Genomic DNA, 21,590 nt, shown 5'->3' on the forward strand with positions numbered 1-21,590 from the left:
GTGATGAATTGTTGGTCGAAGGATTTATGTCTCTGTCCATGTGATGATGTATCCCAACAATCCGATATACACATATTATTTTTTTGTAAATTTTATACTCTTCCTCAAAAGAAACTTATCATCCCTATCCTCAAAGATTTAAATGTATATAGATGCCGCCTAGCGTTCATAGAGTGCCAGAAAATGGAAACTGTTTTTATGGTAGCCTCAATTGCAGAATTCTTAAAATTAGTTTTTAAGTGTCGCAAATCAATTCAAATGGATTGATTGCTTTTACTGTATACATGAATTTAATTTTGTTGTTTTCTTTTTCCGTGATTTTAAAAAAAAGTTTACCTTACCTCTTGTAAATTGTACCTTTCATGCTACTTTTATGGTTATCTTGCTTTTTAACCGAATAAAGTATTTTTGAATCTTGAATCTTGAATGTCTATTCTCATTCACTCCCAGACATCTTTTTTTCTGAGATGGATTTTATTGGATTTACAATCTATAAAAAATGTTTGATAGTTCTCCATTAGGTGTTTTGATTGTAGTATTTTCCCCTTGTTTCTCTGATGATAATGTGGTTCTTCCTCCATCATTTGTTTCGAATTGTGTAGGTATGAACATGGAGTGATTTTAATGATAGTTGAAATCCCTTCAGCTATTCCATGTGGCAAGGTATTGTTTTTTTTGTTCTTGTTCTGTTTCCTCCTCTTTTAGATATTTATGTTCTACAACAGATACCTTTATTTGTGGGATAGAACCTAGTTGGATGGTATTTAAATTTGGAGGTTCAGTTGGGCTTTCAGGAGGGATGAGTGCAGTCCTAGACTCAACCCCATTATGTTCCAAGCCTTTATTTACACATTCAACGGTCTGCAGGTCCTCTTTGTTTGTGCTAGAGTTCATGTAATTTTCTTCGGAAATTAGCAATTGTTTATTTTTAAAGTTGACCTCATTGGAGCTGTTTATAGTATTCTCTTTGTTTTTCTGCATTAAACTTCTATTTTAGTTTCCTCTGCTTTTTTACCCTGCTTTTGCTTAAGTAGGGGCTAGTAGTTCGAACAATTTTAGCATGCGCAAACGGGTTAGCGATCCGTTTGCGCATGCTAAAATTGTCATCGCCATGTACCAACACAATTTTGCTTGTCACAAATGAATTGCGACTCGCAAAAAAGTGTCTAGATACTCGCTATTTGGAAGGGGCATTCCCTTCCAAATACGGAGTCTCAAACCCATGTACTAATGTCTTACGACTGCAATTGCGGTGGCAAAACACTCACAAGTACCACCTACTTCAAGTAGGTGGTAATGCATTCCTTAATGGGAAGGGGTCTTCCCCTTTGCAAATGCATGTGAAATTATCTTTAAGGGCAGGCAGTGGTCCCAGGGACCACTGCCTGCCCTTAAAAAATTAAACAAAAACATTTCATTTTTTTTTTTTAATGCATCCCGTTTTCCTTAAGGAAAACGGCTAAAATTTTTTTTTAAAACAGCTTTATTTTAAAGCAGTCCCAGACATAGTGGTCTGTTGAGCCCAGCAGACCACCATCCCTGGGAGGGCCTGTCATTCCCAATGGACTCGCAAATTGTGAGAGTCTCATTAATGTTAATGAACCCCGCAATTTGCGACCCCATTGGGAATCGCAAACAGTGTTTAAACACACTGTTGTTCATTTGATTTTGCGCCTCACAATTTGTGACAAATTGCGAGGCGCAAAATCAAATAGTAGTACATCTGTGCCTAGGTGTTTTAACCATCTTCCTGGTCTGAGGAGGATTAGGATTGGGTAGCTAAAAGGTCTAGCTTCATTGTTTTTTCTTTAATTTGAATATCTGTTCCTGTAGTTAGTGCCTCAATGACATGGCTGCTGATAGCGCTGTACGTAAAGTTCGGAATTTTAGAGAAATAGTTCTGCTTGGCAAAGTGTTGTCAGTGGTATGGTGGACACATTACTGTTGGATCGTCAATGGCCAACCCTTACACGTGTTAAAGGTTTCCAAAGTCTGAAGTACCAACCTTAGTTTCATTATCGTATTCCTTATTTTTCTGCCTCTGAATGGCTATTTTTCTTTGTAGTAATTGTATTAGATCAATGAAGTAGTCCATGCATAGGGTATATTGACGTTTTGATATGAACTGCCTATAAAATTGCCTGACGTTATTACTTGGTTGTAACCTTCTTGTATTGCTTTTACCTCCTAATTAATTTCTTTTTTGTAGTAATACCAAATAAGATGAGGTGTAGGATTAAGTAATTATGCTATCCTAGATCTTTCATAGTGTTGTACGGATTTCACCCTTATCTGCTTAGACTGGGTATGCCGGTGGCGTATTGTCAAGTTCTTGCTTCCTGTCAAGCTGTCCCTTGAGTGTGTTACTTAGTGTTCTAGATATAGGGTTTGTAGCTGAATCGTGTTTTTCAATTATGGTGATAAGCTTATTGTGTGTAAAGAGATGCCTCTTTTTTTGCATGGTCACCCCCAAATTTGTGAACTGATGTTGCTGGTTGTTTGACTCTGAAAGTGCAATTAGTACTGGCAAACAGGCCCCAATGCCAGTGTTCTGACCCTTAAAAAGGTGTTTGTCTAATTGCTTACCCACTATTTGCATACGTTCACTTACTTATACGTCCTTAATATATGGTACCAGGGGTACCCAGAGCCTGTAAATTGTGACTCTTGCGGACTTGCATTACTCATTATGGCTCCACAAGTGTGGCAAAGCATGAATCCCAGCCCGCCACTGAAGGCTGGCAGAGCAGTTTTTAAACTGCTAAGTTGACTTGAATATTTAAACCAATGGCAAAGACCAGACATTCCTTTTTAGGTCTCGCCTGTCGATGCGCATGCGCATCGAGCTTGCGAGACTATGGGGGCTTATCCACTCTTTAACCAACTTGCAAGGAATCGTGGCGATTCCTTGCAGTGCACGAGAAATTTAAGCTCAATGCGCATGCGCATTGAGCTTAAAAGCGCGTGCACATGCCCCCAGCCGCCTGCCTTGCCTACTCTCTCTCTCACAGCCTCCCCCAGCTCCGCCCCCTCACTTCTTGATTGCACGGCCGCTAGGCCGTGCCTCCCCTACTCTCCTCCCCCCTCCTCCTCCTACTCTCCTCCCCCCTCCTCCTCCTACTCTCCTCCCCTGCCTGCCGTGTTGCACCTCTCCCCGCTCCGCCCCCTCCCCTGCCCGCCGTGTCAGCTTTCGGGAAAACAGCTTTCGCCCACAACACAGCACTTTGACCTTTCTGTAATCTCACCACTTCTCTTACCTGGCCTCTCACTCACAAACATGCAGCCCCACACTGCCCTTCATGTTAACACACAAGCACACACTTCCCCAGTCACTGTCCTACAATTCTTTTCTCATGGAAAAAAGGAAAAAGAGGACTTCAGCAGGAGCAGCAGACTCGCTCTGAGCCTAGCACTGGCCATTGTCCGGAATCCCTTTGGGTGGTTTGTAAATTCATGAGCTTGCCACTGTTTACGCCATGGCCTACCATCTCTATCCATTAACGCTTACACAACTTAGTTACAATTCGAATTAGAAGATCCTTCGCTGTATTGCTTTAAAAATACATCGTAACACAAAGCGGAGACATTGCATTAATTCCCTACTCTCCTCCCCCCTCCTCCTCCTACTCTCCTCCCCCCTCCTCCTCCTACTCTCCTCCCCTGCCTGCCGTGTCGCACCTCTCCCCGCTCCGCCCCCTCCCCTGCCCGCCGTGTCAGCTTTCGGGAAAACAGCTTTCGCCCACAACACAGCACTTTGACCTTTCTGTAATCTCACCACTTCTCTTACCTGGCCTCTCACTCACAAACATGCAGCCCCACACTGCCCTTCATGTTAACACACAAGCACACACTTCCCCAGTCACTGTCCTACAATTCTTTTCTCATGGAAAAAAGGAAAAAGAGGACTTCAGCAGGAGCAGCAGACTCGCTCTGAGCCTAGCACTGGCCATTGTCCGGAATCCCTTTGGGTGGTTTGTAAATTCATGAGCTTGCCACTGTTTACGCCATGGCCTACCATCTCTATCCATTAACGCTTACACAACTTAGTTACAATTCGAATTTGAAGATCCTTCGCTGTATTGCTTTAAAAATACATTGTAACACAAAGCGGAGACATTGCATTAATTCCCTACTCTCCTCCCCCCTACTCCTCCTACTCTCCTCCCCCCTCCTCCTCCTACTCTCCTCCCCTGCCTGCCGTGTCGCACCTCTCCCCGCTCCGCCCCCTCCCCTGCCCGCCGTGTCAGCTTTCGGGAAAACAGCTTTCGCCCACAACACGGCACTTTGACCTTTCTGTTATCTCACCACTTCTCTTACCTGGCCTCTCACTCACAAACATGCAGCCCCACACTGCCCTTCATGTTAACACACAAGCACACACTTCCCCAGTCACTGTCCTACAATTCTTTTCTCATGGAAAAAAGGAAAAAGAGGACTTCAGCAGGAGCAGCAGACTTGCTCTGAGCCTAGCACTGGCCATTGTCCGGAATCCCTTTGGCTGGTTTGTAAATTCATGAGCTTGCCACTGTTTACGCCATGGCCTACCATCTCTATCCATTAACGCTTACACAACTTAGTTACAATTCGAATTAGAAGATCCTTCGCTGTATTGCTTTAAAAATACATCGTAACACAAAGCGGAGACATTGCATTAATTCCCTACTCTCCTCCCCCCTCCTCCTCCTACTCTCCTCCCCTGCCTGCCGTGTCGCACCTCTCCCCGCTCCGCCCCCTCCCCTGCCCGCTGTGTCAGCTTTCGGGAAAACAGCTTTCGCCCACAACACAGCACTTTGACCTTTCTGTAATCTCACCACTTCTCTTACCTGGCCTCTCACTCACAAACATGCAGCCCCACACTGCCCTTCATGTTAACACACAAGCACACACATCCCCAGTCACTGTCCTACAATTCTTTTCTCATGGAAAAAAGGAAAAAGAGGACTTCAACAGGAGCAGCAGACTCGCTCTGAGCCTAGCACTGGCCATTGTCCGGAATCCCTTTGGGTGGTTTGTAAATTCATGAGCTTGCCACTGTTTACGCCATGGCCTACCATCTCTATCCATTAACGCTTACACAACTTAGTTACAATTCGAATTAGAAGATCCTTCGCTGTATTGCTTTAAAAATACATCGTAACACAAAGCGGAGACATTGCATTAATTATTAAAGAAGAGGAAGTATCACAAACCACAGCACGAAATTTAAATACACATCAAAATAAAAAGCTATACAAACATACATTTAATAATAACTGAAATAACAGAACGTAGAGATGAAACAATATAAATTATTCACGCAGATATACAACATACTACACAATTACACACAAAAAAAACTGCTCTAATTATTAACACAACTACTGACCAAAAGCAACCATTTTAAAAATTAGATCTGAACAATAGGATACAATGCATTACATACATAAAGAGCCGACAATTCGAAATAAACATCCTTCGTTGCAAAACAAAGACACTACTATGCCAATAAAACTAATAGGAAACAACAAATCGAATAATTCATAACACTATACACACACAAAACAAACAACAAATAACAAATTACCTGTCGAACGATGCACGGAACAGACAACGAAGCCAACACTCCTTACACGGGACCCGCTTTCAACAATATGGGGATTTCCAATTAGACGCGAGTAAATTGTTACGCAGCGTGAGAGGATTTTGAAATCTCATTGGCTGACACGGACGTCAATCAAAATAGTACGGGATTCAAAATAACAACTAGAACGCAATAACTTAAATACTTTAATATAATTATGGGACAGTCACACAAGCACACACACCACAATCACACAAATACACAACACACAAACACCCTCACACACCCTCACACTCACACACCCTCACTCACACCCACCCTCACCCCCCCACCCTTACAACACACTCACCCTCACTAACCCTCACACACACACCCTCACACACCCTCACACTCACACACCCTCACCCACCACCACCCTCACTCACACACCTTCACACCCTCAACCTCACACATCCTCACTCACCCTCACACCCTCACACACCCTCACTCACCCTCATGACCTCAACCACACACCCTCACATGCACCCACCCTCACACACCCCCACCCTCACACACACCCGCCCTCACACACTCTCACACATCCTCACACACCCACACACATTCTCAATAAGCCTCACACCCTCACCCTCGCCCACCCTCACTCACCCTCACCCTCACTCACCCTCACCCTCACCCCCTCACCCTCAATAACCCTCACCCACCCTCAACCCCTCACCCTCACTCACCCTCAACCCCTCACCCTCAACCCTTCACCCTCAACCCCTCACTCACCCTCACTCACCCTCACTCACCCTCAACACCTCAGCCTCACCCTCACTCACCCTCACCCTCACCCTCACTCACGCTCAACCCCTCACACTCACTCACCCTCACCCTCACTCACCCTCAACCCCTCACCCTCACTCACCCACACTCACCCTCACCCTCACTCACCCTCACCCACACTCACCCTCACTCACCCTCACTCACCCTCAACCCCTCACCCTCACTCACCCTCAACCCCTCACCCTCAACCCTTCACCCTCAACCCCTCACTCACCCTCACTCTCACTCACCCTCACTCACCCTCAACCCCTCCCCCTCCCCCTCACTCACCCTCACCCTCACTCACCCTTAACACCTCACCCTCACTAACCCTCAACCCCTCACCCTCACCCTCACACCATCAACCCTTCACCCTCAACCCCTCACTCACCCTCACTCTCACTCACCCTCACTCACCCTCAACACCTCAGCCTCACCCTCACTCACCCTCACCCTCACCCTCACTCACCCTCAACCCCTCACACTCACTCACCCTCACCCTCCTTCACCCTCAACACCTCAACCTCACTCACCCTCACCCTCACTCACCCTCACCCTCACTCACCCTCACCCTCACTCACCCTCACTCACCCTCAACCCCTCACCCTCACTCACCCTCAACCCCTCACCCTCACCCTCACCCTCACTCACCCTCAACCCTTCACCCTCAACCCCTCACTCACCCTCACTCTCACTCACCCTCACTCACCCTCAACGCCTCACCCTCACCCTCACTCACCCTCAACACCTCACCCTCACTCACCCTCACCCTCACTCACCCTCAACACCTCACCCTCACTCACCCTCACTCACCCTCAACCCCTCACCCTCACTCACCCTCAACCCCTCACCCTCAACCCTTCACCCTCAACCCCTCACTCACCCTCACTCTCACTCACCCTCACTCACCCTCAACCCATCCCCCTCACCCTCACCCTCACTCACCCTCAACACCTCACCCTCACTAACCCTCAACCCCTCACCCTCACCCTCACACCCTCAACCCTTCACCCTCAACCCTACACTCACCCTCACTCTCACTCACCCTCACTCACCCTCAACACCTCAGCCTCACCCTCACTCACCCTCACCCTCACTCACCCTCAACCCCTCACACTCACTCACCCTCAACCCCTCACTCACCCTCACCCTCACTCACCCTCACCCTCACTCACCCTCACTCACCCTCACTCACCCTCAACCCCTCACCCTCACTCACCCTCAACCCCTCACCCTCACCCTCACTCACCCTCAACCCTTCACCCTCAACCCCTCACTCACTCTCACTCTCACTCACCCTCACTCACCCTCAACACCTCACCCTCACTCACCCTCACCCTCACTCACCCTCAACACCTCACCCTCACTCACCCTCAACCCCTCACCCTCACCCTCACTCACCCTCAACCCCTCACCCCCTCACCCTCACTCACCCTCAACCCCTCACCCCTCACCCTCACTCACCCTCACTCACCCTCAACGCCTCACCCTCAACCCCTCACCCTCAACACCTCACCCTCACTCACCCTCACAACACATATTGTGTTACAATAGGTGTCACATTTGCGAAAGATAAAACGATTGGCATTGTAAATAACAAAGCTATTATTTCGCTATTTTAAAAACAAGAACATAAATAAAAAATGTGTCCTTTACAATACCAATAGCTCAAACTTTCCTAATGCAAGACCTATTGCATTGCAGTGCTTCTCTCCCCTGCTGCACTCTCCTGCTCTCTAGAGATGTGGCCTAACGACAAGAGCTGCCATCTAAGTCACGTAAATACAAAACATGTTGCATTCCAAATGCTATAGGTGTCACATTCGCAAAAGTTATAACTATTGGCATTGTAAATGACAAAGCCATCAATTAAACCAACAAATAAATAACATATGTCATTTACAATACCAATAACTCCAACTTTTCTAATGCGAGACCTATTGCATTTCCAATGCTTGTTCATTTTTATAAATCACCCTAAGGCAGGCCTACTGAGCCATAACATCTGGGTGCATTATATTAAAAAGATGGACAAGTGTTTTATTAACTTTACATGTCTTGACAGTAAAAACCCTGCGTTATCGTTTTTAATGTTAAAAGGCTTCATTCACAAGTATAGAGTTTTTTTTTTTTTTGTTTTTTTTTGGAGTTCAACAAAATCTTTATTGGCATAAAAATTCGACACAATTTTGACCGCCAATGGCCTACAACCCAGAGGCTGGCCGCATGTGGCAGTAGCACAATATTCCTTAGCACACAGCCATTCAGCTGATAACCCAGAGGTCCAGCGGCGTCATTTGGAATATTACATTATGACAAATCGTCCTAGCCTGTCACCTCTTTTTCTTGCTATTACATGAACTTTATTTTTTAACTTTTTTTTTTCCCAAATCCATAACATAACATTTAAAGAGAAAAAAAAAAAGAGAAATAAATAAATAAATAAATAAATTGAACCTAAAAAGCCTCGGGCAATTCCACACTCCGTCGCCACATGTATGCATCATTACTTGTTGGTATATCATAATAAACGCAACTATTCTGAAATGTGCTGAATATACTCATGTCACAGTTGAGCACAAGCCACTTCCGTACCTCTTGTAACCTTATAATGACTCCCCGTCCCCTTCCATCGTTAATAGATAATCTGACAAATAACACCAAAAGTCTTTCGGGCGTGATCGGCTTGGCAGACCCTCTTCATAAGTAACTAACTTATCTCTGCAGTACGCCATGTCTTTAAGCCATGTCTTGATGTTAGGTACATTTCTCCCTTCCCAACATTTTGATATCTGCCTCTTAGCAATCAGTAACGCCACAGCACAGAACTTTCTCTTTCCCGCCCTAACATTTGATAGAAGGCCCAGTAAACATACCCTCATGGTGCATTCTACGTCAAACTCCACCATCTTACCCAACATGTTTGTTACATTCTCCCAATACTCCCGAATCTTCTGGCAGTGCCAGGCTAAGTGTACAAAATCCGCTTCATCGTATCCACATCGTTTACATCTGGCATTGTCCCGCAATCCATATTTATACAATCTTTTTGGCGTGTGATACGTTTGATGTAGATATTTCAGATGTGTGATACGCAGATTACCATTTGGAGTGAGTAGTTTAAGCAATGAGCAGGCGGCTGACCATTCTTTCTCTTCTAAAGCCTCTGGCAGAGCATTATTCCATCTTTGCATTGCTTTTTCAGAAGTATGTGGGAGTTCACTTTGAGCTATCTTGTACAGTCTAGACACCAGGTGTGACGTGTTGGAGGAAGTTATGATGAATTGCAGCAAGTGTAAAGTTGGTGGTTCCTGTGGGTAGTCTGGATAAAGATCCTGAATGGCCCTTTGCAGCCTATAGTGTGTGAATCTGAAGAGCAATGTTGGGTTGCTAATATATGTTAGATCTTCCGTTTTGCAGAAAGTTCCCTCGTAATACAGATCCCCGAATGTGTCTATCCCTACAGTCCTCAAAATGTCCATGCCTACTTTTTCATTCGTAACCGACACCTCCTGGTGGAAATGGAGTGGGAGCGCTGGTGCATATAGCGGCAGCTTATGGGCCATTCTGCCCAGCGTCCTCCATGCGCGTGTCGTGGTATCTATTGTGTTTATATCCCTTGAGTGTAGCGGAGGCCTCCTGTGTGTCACTATCGCGGTCAGTGGAATAGGCGAAGCATCACCTTCCTCAACCGCTGTGTGCGTTAGATATGTCGTGGGGTGGTACCAATGTGATGCGTATTGGGCCTGTGCGCATAAATAGTAGAGTTTAAAGTCTGGCACACAGAACCCCCCCCGCTCATAGGGTAACGTTAGGGTATGCAGGTCAATACGAGCTTGTTTACCTGCCCAGATTAGTTTTAATACTAGTGACGTTATGTTAGTAAAAATTGCTTTAGGTGGTGTGATTGGTATAATATTGAACAAGTACAGGAACTTGGGCAGGATATTCATTTTTACTATTGCCATCCGGTCTGCTAGTGACAGCGGTAGCTGTATCCATCGGGCCACCTGTCCTTCCAATTCTGCAAATACCCTTCCATAGTTTGTCCTAATAACCTCCTCCGGGTCTCGGCTGTACCAAACCCCCAGATATCGAATGGGTTCCGTCTGCCAGTCCAGCGGGAAATCTGGGACATACTGTTCTGTCGAGTCAGTAAGTGGGATGATTGACGATTTCTCCCAGTTAATTTGTAACCCGGAGTGTCGTCCAAATCGTACATATTCACGGAGTAAGGGACTCAGGTTCTGCTCTGGCTCTCGTACGTATAGCAGCATGTCATCCGCGTATAGCGAAATATGCAAGGGTCTCCCAGGGAAATGCAGGGCGGAATGGTTGTGGGTCTGTCTGACTATACATGCTAGTGGCTCTAATGCCAGAGCAAAAATCAGAGGAGATAACGGGCAGCCTTGCCGCGTTCCCCTCGCTATATCAAAAGGACCAGATATGTACCCATTCACTCTTACTCTTGCCACAGGTTTCGTGTAGAGTAGTGCAACCCATGCTATAAATCGTGGTTGGAAGCCCATACGCTGCAAAATTGTGCGGCGGTAAGACCATTCAATGGAATCGAAAGCTTTGGCAGCGTCTAACATGACCGCTACTGCTTTAGTTTGTGGTGTAAGATAGTGGGAAAGTGCAAACAGTGTTCTTGTATTGTGCGATGTGGCTCTAGTGGGGATGAAGCCTGCCTGGTCAGGTAGTATCAGATTTGTCATCAGAGGTTGTAACCGTTCCGCCAAGAGTTTGGCCAACATTTTTGAATCTACATTCAGGAGCGACAATGGACGATAAGAATCACAGAGCTCTGGATCCTTTCCCGGTTTTAATAGGGTGATAATCACCGCCTCCCGTAGCGACGGTGGCAGTATCATCTGGTCAAAGGCAGTGCCATACATCTCAACCAGATGCGGGGCAAGTAGGTCAGCAAATTTTTTATAGAATTCACATGAGAATCCATCAGGTCCCGGTGCCTTTCCATTGGGGAGTATGTGTATGATCGCGGTAACCTCCTCTACTGTAATTGGTTGTGCCAAATATTCACGTTGATTATCAGACAACCACGCTATAGCTATGTCCTGTAGATAATCAAGCGTTTCTTGGTGTGGAGCTGGCTCTTGGGAAGTATATAAGTCTGCATAGTTACCAACAAAACTGTTAAGGATCCCTTCGTGGTGTGAGTGTAGTGCCCCATCCTTATCCCTAATTCGAGTTATCACCTGTGGGCCTCTCCCTTTGCATATTTTTCTCGCTAACACCCTACCAGGCCGACCCCCTTCTCCAAATTGCCTGGCCAACGGTCGTTTGATGATATATTTCAGTTCGTCCTCTGCGAATTTTTGATGGTCAGTGACTTTTAGCTTGAGTGCCCCCAGTAGTTCCACATTCCCAGTTTTGGCATATTCCTGCTCTAGGGACGGCATATCTCGTTCTAGTCTGGTAATCTGCGCCCTAATGTCTTTAAGTATCCCTGCAGACGTGCTGATACACACCCCCCTCAGTGTTGCTTTGAATGCCTCCCATACGATACAGGGATTGTCTACCGAATCCGTGTTTAATTGGAAATAATCTTGAATGGCTGTGGTGATGGTTGTGAGATATAGTGGGTCCAGCAGTGCTTGTGCGTTGAAACGCCAACTAAATGGTGGTGGAGTGTAATGAGGTACTTGCAACGTTAGCGCCACGGGATTGTGGTCTGACAGGGTGCGTGGAAGTGGAACAATTTTTGAAGTCCAGAGTACTGCGTTGTCGGTCCCCAGCCAGTAGTCGATTCTTGACCAACTCCCATGTGCCAAATTTACGTGGGTCGCGCCTGGTGCCGTCGGGTGTCGGACCCTCCAAATGTCTTTCAGCGCCATTTCCTCCATTATGTCCCTAAGCTTCTCCCTGGCTTTCTTGTGGGGTTCTGTTGATGAAGTGGATCGATCTAGTTCGTTACATAACACTATATTAAAGTCACCCCCCATATCAGAGTAGTGTCAGTGAATTCCAACAGCTGATCCCACAATTCCTGAAAAAATTCTGGTGCATCCACATTGGGACCATAGATATTTACTATCGTTACATTTTGTCCTCGCAGAACCCCTGACACAATTACATATCTGCCTTTGGTATCAGTAATTGTACGGGTGATCTTGTAGTTGGTCCCCTTCTTTACCAGTGTCATGACCCCCCTAGAGTAGGAAGAGTAGTTCGCTGCATAAGTGGATTCCGCCCAACGTGTGCCTATAGATCTGTGTGCCTTAGGGTCTATGTGGGTTTCTTGGATCAGCGCAATATCTATGTGTTGCCTGTCAAGAGCAGCGAAAATTTGTCTAATTTTCTTAGGATTGGTGAACCCTCTCACATTCCACGTTATCAGATTCAGGTCACGTGTATTCACCATTGTGCCATATCCCTCTCAATGTACGTTGTGGTGCCTACCTCTACCCTCCGCCTCCGTGTATTATTTCCGGACAGTCCACCCTCAGTTCTTGACCCCACAGCACATCTGACTGTGAGGCCTTAACCAGTGCATCTTACAGTAGCTTGCAGTCCCCTTGAACACAGCACAGTATCACAAATTCTTACCATGTGAAATTCTTTCCGTTTACTGTACATTACAATATGGTCTCCAGCAGTGTATCTTAATTGCTCCTTTGGCTCGAAGAACAACAAACCCCAACTTCCCCATTTCCCACCCACTCCAGCATCCCAATTCTGCCGAAGCCATTCTACCCGCATAACTTCCCTGAGTAACAGAACTATTTGGGGACCACCCTAGTAGAGGTCCGCCGGGGTGCATCCCACCATCCCGAGTAGAGGATGGGGGCGGATCTATAGGCTGTAAACAAACATCATGGTCAGAAAACACAAAAGCATCATTTTGAAATCAATAGTCAGCACTACCCAGTGATCAATAAGTGATCGGTGAGCCCTGCTGGGGGGTTCGTACCGCTCTGTAGATGCATACTCAGTGTCCACCTTGGGTTATTGGCAGTTTTCATCATAATGATCACGCTATCGTCCCTTGTCTATGTGGTGATCATACCCGCACCTATAGTACCTATCAATGGTCTACGACAAGGAGTCCCAGAGTTCGGTTATGATCTGAAGTCCCATAGCAGAGCGCCGATAACTGGCTGTAAGAACGCCCACATAGAGACTGGAGTACCTCACATTCTAGGTTATATACTCTCGTGGTTAGGACATCCGACATAGTCACTTGTTCACTTGTAATAACGTTCGGCATTCAATAGTCTCCTTCAGTCTGAGTCCAAGTTCCTATCACTGCGGTTGCTCTTTTTACCTCTCGTGATTGTTGTCTTTATAAACTCCATTGCAGCTTTTGGCGTTGCCAAGAAAACGGGTTTGTCATCCCAGGTAATCCTTAAGCGTGCCGGATACAGCATGGCATATGGTATTTGCAGATCCCGTAACTTGGTTTTAACCTCGTTGAATTCCTTTCGCGCTTGCTGCACACCAACCGTGAAGTCCGGGTAGAATTCCAGTTTGTTGCCTTGATGTTGGATCTCACCTTTCTCACGCGCCAGTCGCAGGACAGTGTCTCTGTCGCGGTAGTTGAGGACTCTGGCTATTATTGGCCTTGGTGAGGTGCCAGGCTTTGGTCTCGGGGCCAGAGAGCGGTGAGCTCGCTCCACTATGAATATTGGCGAGAGGTTTTCCGCGCCAAAAAGTTCCTTACACAATTGTTCAATATACGGCTCCATTCGCCCTGTGTTGGTGGATTCCGGTAGGCCCGCTATACGAATGTTGTTCCTCCTCGATCTCGCTTCCAACTCCTCCGACTTGGCCTTGATCACTTCTAGGACCTTCTCCATGCCTGTGCACTTAGCTGTAGTTGCGCGAGACTCATCTTCCACCGCAGAGATTCTAGTTTCAGCCGTGTCTAACCTTTCGCCCTGCTTGTCGAGCTTCGCCGCCAAGTTGTCCACTCTGCCTGATAGGAGATCCAACTTCCCGTTTATTTCTTGCCTCGACTCCTGTACGGCCTTTAGGATGCTCTCCATGACATTTTCCTCCGGGGTTTCAGCCGAATGGTCCCCTTCCGCCGGTTTAGTTTGGTTCTTTGTTGTCTTCCTCGTCTCAAAGGAGAGGGTGGGCTGTTGTTTATCCGGTTTCCCCATCGTGCAATTCCCAGTAACGATATGGCGATATCTGCGGGCCGCGTGGTCGGAGCGGATGTCACGCTGTAAGGCTATTATGCTTGTAGGTGGGTGTCCGGATCAGGAGACGTGCTATGCCGCAGCCACCCTCGCTAGTTTCCCCACTGCTGTGGTTGTGGAGTGCGTGACGTGAAATGTTCCAACTTATCGCATGTTACATGCCCTCAATCAGCGTTGGTCACTGAACACCGCGCAGTCAGTTGGTGTGGCGTCACTTCACCTTCGCAGCGGCGAGAGTATCTGTACCGCACAGTGTTGTGGTAGTCGCGAAAAGCGATTGGTAGCACTGATTGTATGTCTGTGCGGGGGGTGTACGTAGTATTCTGGCCCCCCCTCTCTCCTGGGTACTCCGTCGCTCCCACCTCCGGTTTTCACCACCAACTACACCTGCAGCTGCAGCATTCTTCGCGCGTCAGCGGTATGTGATGTTTCTGGTAGTCTGAGGAGTGGCACACCTTGTTGCAGCCCTGCTTCCGGGCTGCTGGCCTGACCTTTCTCAAAGTATGGTAGGTAGAGGTCAATGCCCACTGTCCAATCACATGCCCTGGGTTTAGCGCGTGGAATTCGTGTTGCCGTGAAGCCTCGGTGTCAGCGCTATATGTTAGTTTCGTCCCTCAGTCGATTTTACATTGCGCGCCGTACATCCTCTTTCAGCGGTCGACGGGGTCCGCTGCGCAGCAGTCACCCTCATTTACTCCAGTGATGGTGGAGAGCGTGTGCCCCCCCCCGGCTCGGTTGTTATTCTATGAATGCCCAGTGAAGCACAGCGTTGTGTGGGCTCGTTATGCTTTGAATCTTATTGCCGCCATTTTACTTGCCAGCACTCCCTGAGGTCCATTATGTGCGTCTAGGCAGAGTGATCAAGCAGGCACTCTGTGTCACTTGTGTGCAGCCTCGCGTTTGGCAAGCTCTGTTCTCAGCGCCAGCAGTCAATCTCCACACTCTCCAACACCGCAGTGCGCGCAATGTGTTTTATGCAGCTTCATTGTACTATGGGTGCCGCCATCTTGCCTGCCGTATCCGACAAATAAAGTGTATTGCCCCAGAGGTTCAGAGTCCGTTTTATGATTGCCTCCCTCCTGTATTCCGGCGATCTGTGAGAGTGCTCGGCAGTCCCGGCGAGGTTACTCCTGTTAGTGCCCCACGGAGACCCAGCGTTGTGTGTACCCGCTATCATACGGACCTTGGCGCCGCCATGTTGCCTGATTTCGCTCACCTTTCTCCGGACAGCTCAGGCGCTTTCGGCGATTGCTTACTTTTGCAGTTTGCGGCCGGTGGCGGATCTGCGCCCTCTCAGTACTGTCTGCACACTCCTTCCTCACAGCACACCGTGTCCGCAGGTCGCGCTGGTAGTTCACATCACCTCCGACTCTGCCCGGACTCCGACTGACATTTTCCGCTCGCCTACGTCCTGCCGAACTCTCATCGCTTACAACGCTGTGGCGCAGCTGGGCTCCTCTCGATCACATTATCCGGGGGACTGAACTATCCCATCTAAGCAGTTGTGGTCATCTGTCCAAATCCGTCCGTCTAGTCGTGTTGTTACGGCGTGTTTTTGATCCGCCCGGCGGAGCTGCACGGTTAGGCAGCCATTCCGCTGTGCGCCCCCTAGCGCCTCCACAAGTATTGAGTTACACACTGACAGCTTGGCAGTTCCAACTCCCAAATAGGACTACTAAACATGGTACTTCAAGGTATAAAACAAATTGGGAGTGGACAGACAAGTGCATTCTGGGTTAACTAGATGCCACACTTCGCAGTAAATCTTCATCAGGTGGGAGGGGACCTGGTAGCACATTGGCTAGTGAATTATTACATCATATTACCTTAAGTTCGTATTAGGCATAAAAGTGGCACCCCTGGCACCCAAACCCCAGATCACATCTGTATCGGAGAGAGGACCAAAGAAAGACTGCTCTGTTGTTCCTGGACCCAAAAAACATTGAACTGTGCTAGCTGCACCTTGGACTACCAAAGGAAGACTGTGCTTGTGATGTCCCATGTGTGGCAAAGGATCCCATGAGCCCCAGATAGCGAAGGTTACTCCAAGAGTCAGTTGGCTGACTTTCTGTTACAGTAACACAGCTGTAAAAGATGAGAATCCTGAACCCTTTAGAGCCTAGAGCGAAAAATCCTGATCATCTCTGGATGCAAAGGTGCAGCCTCCTGGGAGACCGATTTCTCACCCTCAAAAGTTGCACCCAAATCTGATGGACCTAGGAGAGACAGAGTGCAGTTTGGTGGTCCAGCACAGAAGCTACAACACATTAAAGTGAACCCCTGGTTTTACAGAAACCGAAGACTAGCAGACCGTTGTCAACTGGTTTTGTACTGGACTTCACCCATACTTTGTGGGACATCAACTTCTGAGGCCAATGTCACCATCTTCTCCCAGCCCCCATGCCTGTGGAGCAAGGAGTGGTCAGAGGAAGACACTCAACACTGGCGCAGCATCTTCAGCATCCTTGGACATCTTCAGGATCCTGCATCCTTTGCATCACGACCCCTCCAGTGACTTTTATGGCGGTGCACCAATAGGAACTGGACTGGAGACTGCTTAAGCCGACAGGTGACTGTCCAACTAGTTCTGATTGGTCCCAGTGGCTGTCTCCCAATCAAAGTTGGTCTCCACAAGAGTGCCCATATAGCTGTTTTCAAGTTACTTGTGGCTAACCCTAAACGGCGAGTCGCTGTGGATTGCAAAGATTGATTGCCCTTCCTGAAAAGCTGTGATTTATTGTTTCTTTGAAAATTCATATCTTCGGTACCCTCCCTTGGATTATTGTTATTGAGGTGCCTATTTAAAAAATGCAACCTATTTTTATAAATTGGTGTTGTATTATTATTGTGTCACGTTTACACCTTAACTGTTTTGGTACTTCTTAATGCTTTACATTTGTTCTTTTGATAAAGCCTTACTGCTATAAAACACAGCTACCCAGGACTAAGTTAAGGTTTTACAAACAAATTTGTCTGGATCAGATATGAAGCAGTGCCTTTATTACATGGTGAGGTCGCACAACCACACCATATAATGAACCCCTTTTCTCCCATTAAGCAATCCGGGTTAGCTGAACTATCGATGGTATCATTAGAGGAATGTATAGGGCAGTGAAGATAGATTCATTTTTGTATGATTTCTTCTTCCTCTATCCTGTAGACAGGGTTGGACTAGGACAGAAAATAGGCCCAGGCACCAAAATAAAAGTGGCCCCAATTAGTGAATTAAAAAGCTAAACCTGTGGCCCATTTTTGCAAATTAGGGTAGTTTTCAACTTGTAAAGACAAACCATATTGGCGTTTTGCCAAGTATGGGTGTATGCATAGGTTTGAGCTTGCTGTAGGCAATGTTTGTTTAATATCAAGGAAATCAACAGTAAAAACCGGCAGAGCAGACTATATAACAGGCCAACAAACAGCCAAAAAACAACCCATACACTGACCTTTCTTACCAGCCCATCGGGCACTGCCTGATTGCCCTATAGGCCAGTCTGATCCTGCCTGTAGATTGTTACACAGATGCGTCTGGTTTAAATGTTTAGAGCAACCGTTCTTATAACATCCCTTACTTCTATTTTGCAGCTTGTCATTGCAGTCTGGGTGTTGTCATTGTCATTTCTGTTTGGAACCCTGTTAAGTGTGACTAAGCCATCTGGTTGCAGTTTTATCATGAAGGCTCAACATCTTTGATCTAGTTTTCTCATCTGCTCTTAGCTATCATTAACTAAATTGATTGCTTAAGAGTGAAAGTTGGATAAAAGTGGAAGGGATTAACCAGTACAGTTTGAAACCTTTTCAATAGAATTTGATAGCCCTGCAAAACCACTAGCTCTTTAAGTTTGTTGGTGCAATAGAGAGAACAAGCAGAGAAACGTCAATCAAAGAAACATTGAACGCTTTGTCTCTGCTCAATGAATCTAGCAATAGATAGATGTAGCAGTAAATGTCAGTCAGCCAGCATTATTCTAACCAGAGTTGAACGATGTGTGAGAGCCAGTGTTTTAAGAGTCTATGCTTGTGTCCATTAGGAATAATCAATGAGCCCTGTCAAAGACCAGTTTCCACATCAAGGTAGTCAAGAAGTTATCAAGAAATAATCAGGTTACCAAGATTATAGGACTCACAAGATTATTCTGATTCAGAAGGGTACTTAGGCCTGAAGCTCATTCATCCAGCCAGACCTTCAGGGCAGCTTCCAGATCAACCAGAGCAAGCAAGATGGAAGGCAGCAAGGGCCAGGTGTAGGTGGCCACTTACCGGCCGGTAACGCCGTAACTCAATTAAAAAAAAACTGAAGTGGTCATCTTCGGTCACCTCTCCCCGGGCTGGTCACCTGTCTGGTGGCCACCATCTTTCGGTCCCCCGCCGAGTCCAGCTAGCAAAGTGAGAAATCTAGGCGTCATCTTCGATGCTGGCCTCAATTTTATGGCACATGCGAATAAAACTGCGGCTTCAGCTCATATGAAATTGAGAATGATTAGGAAAATACTACCTTTCCTACCGAACACGGCCGGGAAAACACTGGTCAGCTCACTATTCCTGTCCTCCTTGGACTATTGTAACGCTCTATTCTTAAATGCCCAAGTCCGAGTGACAAATAAGATGCAGTCAATCCAAAATGCAGCCGCACGAATGCTGGCTGGGATCCCCAAGTTCGCACCAGTTACAAACATCATTAGGGATCTCCATTGGCTCCCGATACGCAGCCGTATCAAATTCAAATCGCTGTGTATTGTTTACAAGTCACTCAATAATCAAGGTCCCCACTTTCTCAAACAGAATCTTCTCCATCATGTCCCAACCCGATCTCTTCGTTCCTCTATTCAGAACCTCTTGGCTGTGCCTCGCACTAGAACAGTCACCTGGGGCAACAGGCGTTTCCTGGTTGCCGCCCCTAGACTCTGGAACACCCTTCCTGCACATATCCGAGCAAGTCCCTCCCTGTTCACTTTCCGCAAACAGCTAAAGACGTGGTTATTTGACCAAAAGCCTTGTATATCTTCTTTACCCCAGTTGCTGATCCATCCCTTAATTAGCGCCGAGACGCCCACGGGTATTCGCCGCGCTCTACAAATGTCAATAAATAAATAAATAAATAAATAAATAAATGGGTTTTTGGGATGTAGGGGGGCAATTTTACTGAATCAGTAAATTTACCGAATCGGTAAAATACCGAATCGGTATTTTTACCGATTCGGTAACTTCTAGATGTAGGTGGGACTCTTCTGAGTCCCAAAGGCCTTTCAGATTCGGTATTTTACCACCCAATCCAATTGGGTGGTAAAATACCAAATCCAGGTGTGCATGCACATGTGTGCATGCACACCTATGTCATGTGACAGACAGACATGCCCTTAGGGCATGTCTGTGTGCGACATGGCACACATGCCTGTATTTGGGGTGCTAGAGGGCGTCAAAGTGACACCCCCTGCACCCTTGCTGGAATCGGTATTTATAGAATCGGTAAATACCTATTCGGTAATGCCCATTTTTTCCTATGGGCTTCAATGCCCATAGGAATCAATGGGCATTACCGAATCGGTATTTACAGAATCGGTAAATACCGATTCTTAACGATTCGGTATTTACCGATTCTGTAATACCTACATCCCCCCCTCTATTTTACCACTTCTTAAATACCGAATCGGTAAAATTTGGTATTTAAGAAGTGGTAAAATAAAATTACCTACATCTAGGACCAAGAGTTTTAACCTGGAGTTGAGAATATGAGTAGAGTCTGGTCACACCTCCATGAACTGCCTCGACTTGGTTCTGCTTGTCCCTTAGTCTGGACCGTAAGCCTTACCGAGGTGCCTTCAAACCCGGTGCCTTCAGCCAGCCTCTCTCTCTGCCTCTGACCACCACATAAGCTTGCAGGTCAATACTGCCACCCTCATTTTTCACCCAGGCTGCTCCACCAACTTCCTGGAGGGGATAAGGAGCAGCTGTGCACACAGGAGACTTTAAAGGAGCTGAGAGGTGGGTGACTGGCAACAAGCTGCGGTTCACTGCAGCAGGGGTGTCGGCACCAAAGGCCCCTGTTCAGGCTGCAGGAAAAGCACGATGGGGGACAGATGGGGGCATGAGCCCATCGATTGTGTCACCAGTGATGCGTTGCTATGCTGCTATGTTCCTGCACCAGATGGCAGACTGCCTTGCTTACCTTCTACAAGACATTCCTCTCTATAGTTGCTCTTGTGAAGTTAGGAGGAGGTCTTGTTCCTTTCCCAGGATTCCCTCGCTAGCTTCTGCTACAGCCCCTATCTCCAGCTCCGCCTCAACTACCTTGCCAGCCAAACTCTCCTCTCCTACCCCGTGCCACTATTTGCCATTCCCACACCTACACTCCTATCTTCACTGAACACCACCACAGTACCTCTGATAAACACTGCACCATCCTTTCTTAACCTGCTGATGATAAACCAGCATTCCCTGTGGAAGCTCTGACATCCTGCAAACGGATGTATGACGGTACAACGCGTGCTTTTACAACGGGTACCGTTAGACGCAGGTTTTACAATGCAAGTCGTAAAAACAACGACTTGCATTGGGGGGCGCTTGATAGTGAATAGTTTAATTTACTATTCCAACTCCAGTCCCCGTGGATAGTAGGGAAGGTGTTGGATAGTAAATTAAACTATTCCCTATTCTAGAGCGCCCTCCAGCGAAAGTCGTTGTAACGACTTTCGTTGTAAAACCTGCGTGGTAATGGTACTGCGTTGTAAAAGTTTTGTGGTAAAGGATGTTTCCCCTGCAAACTGTAGCCATTCCACCAACACTTCACTTTCAGTCCTCAATTGTCTCTTTCTCCTACCAGGCTTCTGCAAAACACCAATCTCACTCCTGTTATTTTTTAGCCTCTTCGGATGCTGGTCTGCATCGACCTTTTCCCAATAAGCTTCTCTGTCCTCTCCATATTCAGTTTCTCGCTCATGGTGACCTTACCACCTGTGACCCCCTACCTCCCCTTCCCCCAGGTACTCCTCCCCATCTAAGTCCTTTTTGTAGGCGAACATCTCCTCTTTTGCTCCACCTACTCGGTTATCCCATTAGTTCCAGGA

Source organism: Lissotriton vulgaris, chromosome 9, assembly GCF_964263255.1.
Source record: "Lissotriton vulgaris chromosome 9, aLisVul1.2, whole genome shotgun sequence".
Taxonomy (NCBI): Eukaryota; Metazoa; Chordata; class Amphibia; order Caudata; family Salamandridae; genus Lissotriton; species Lissotriton vulgaris.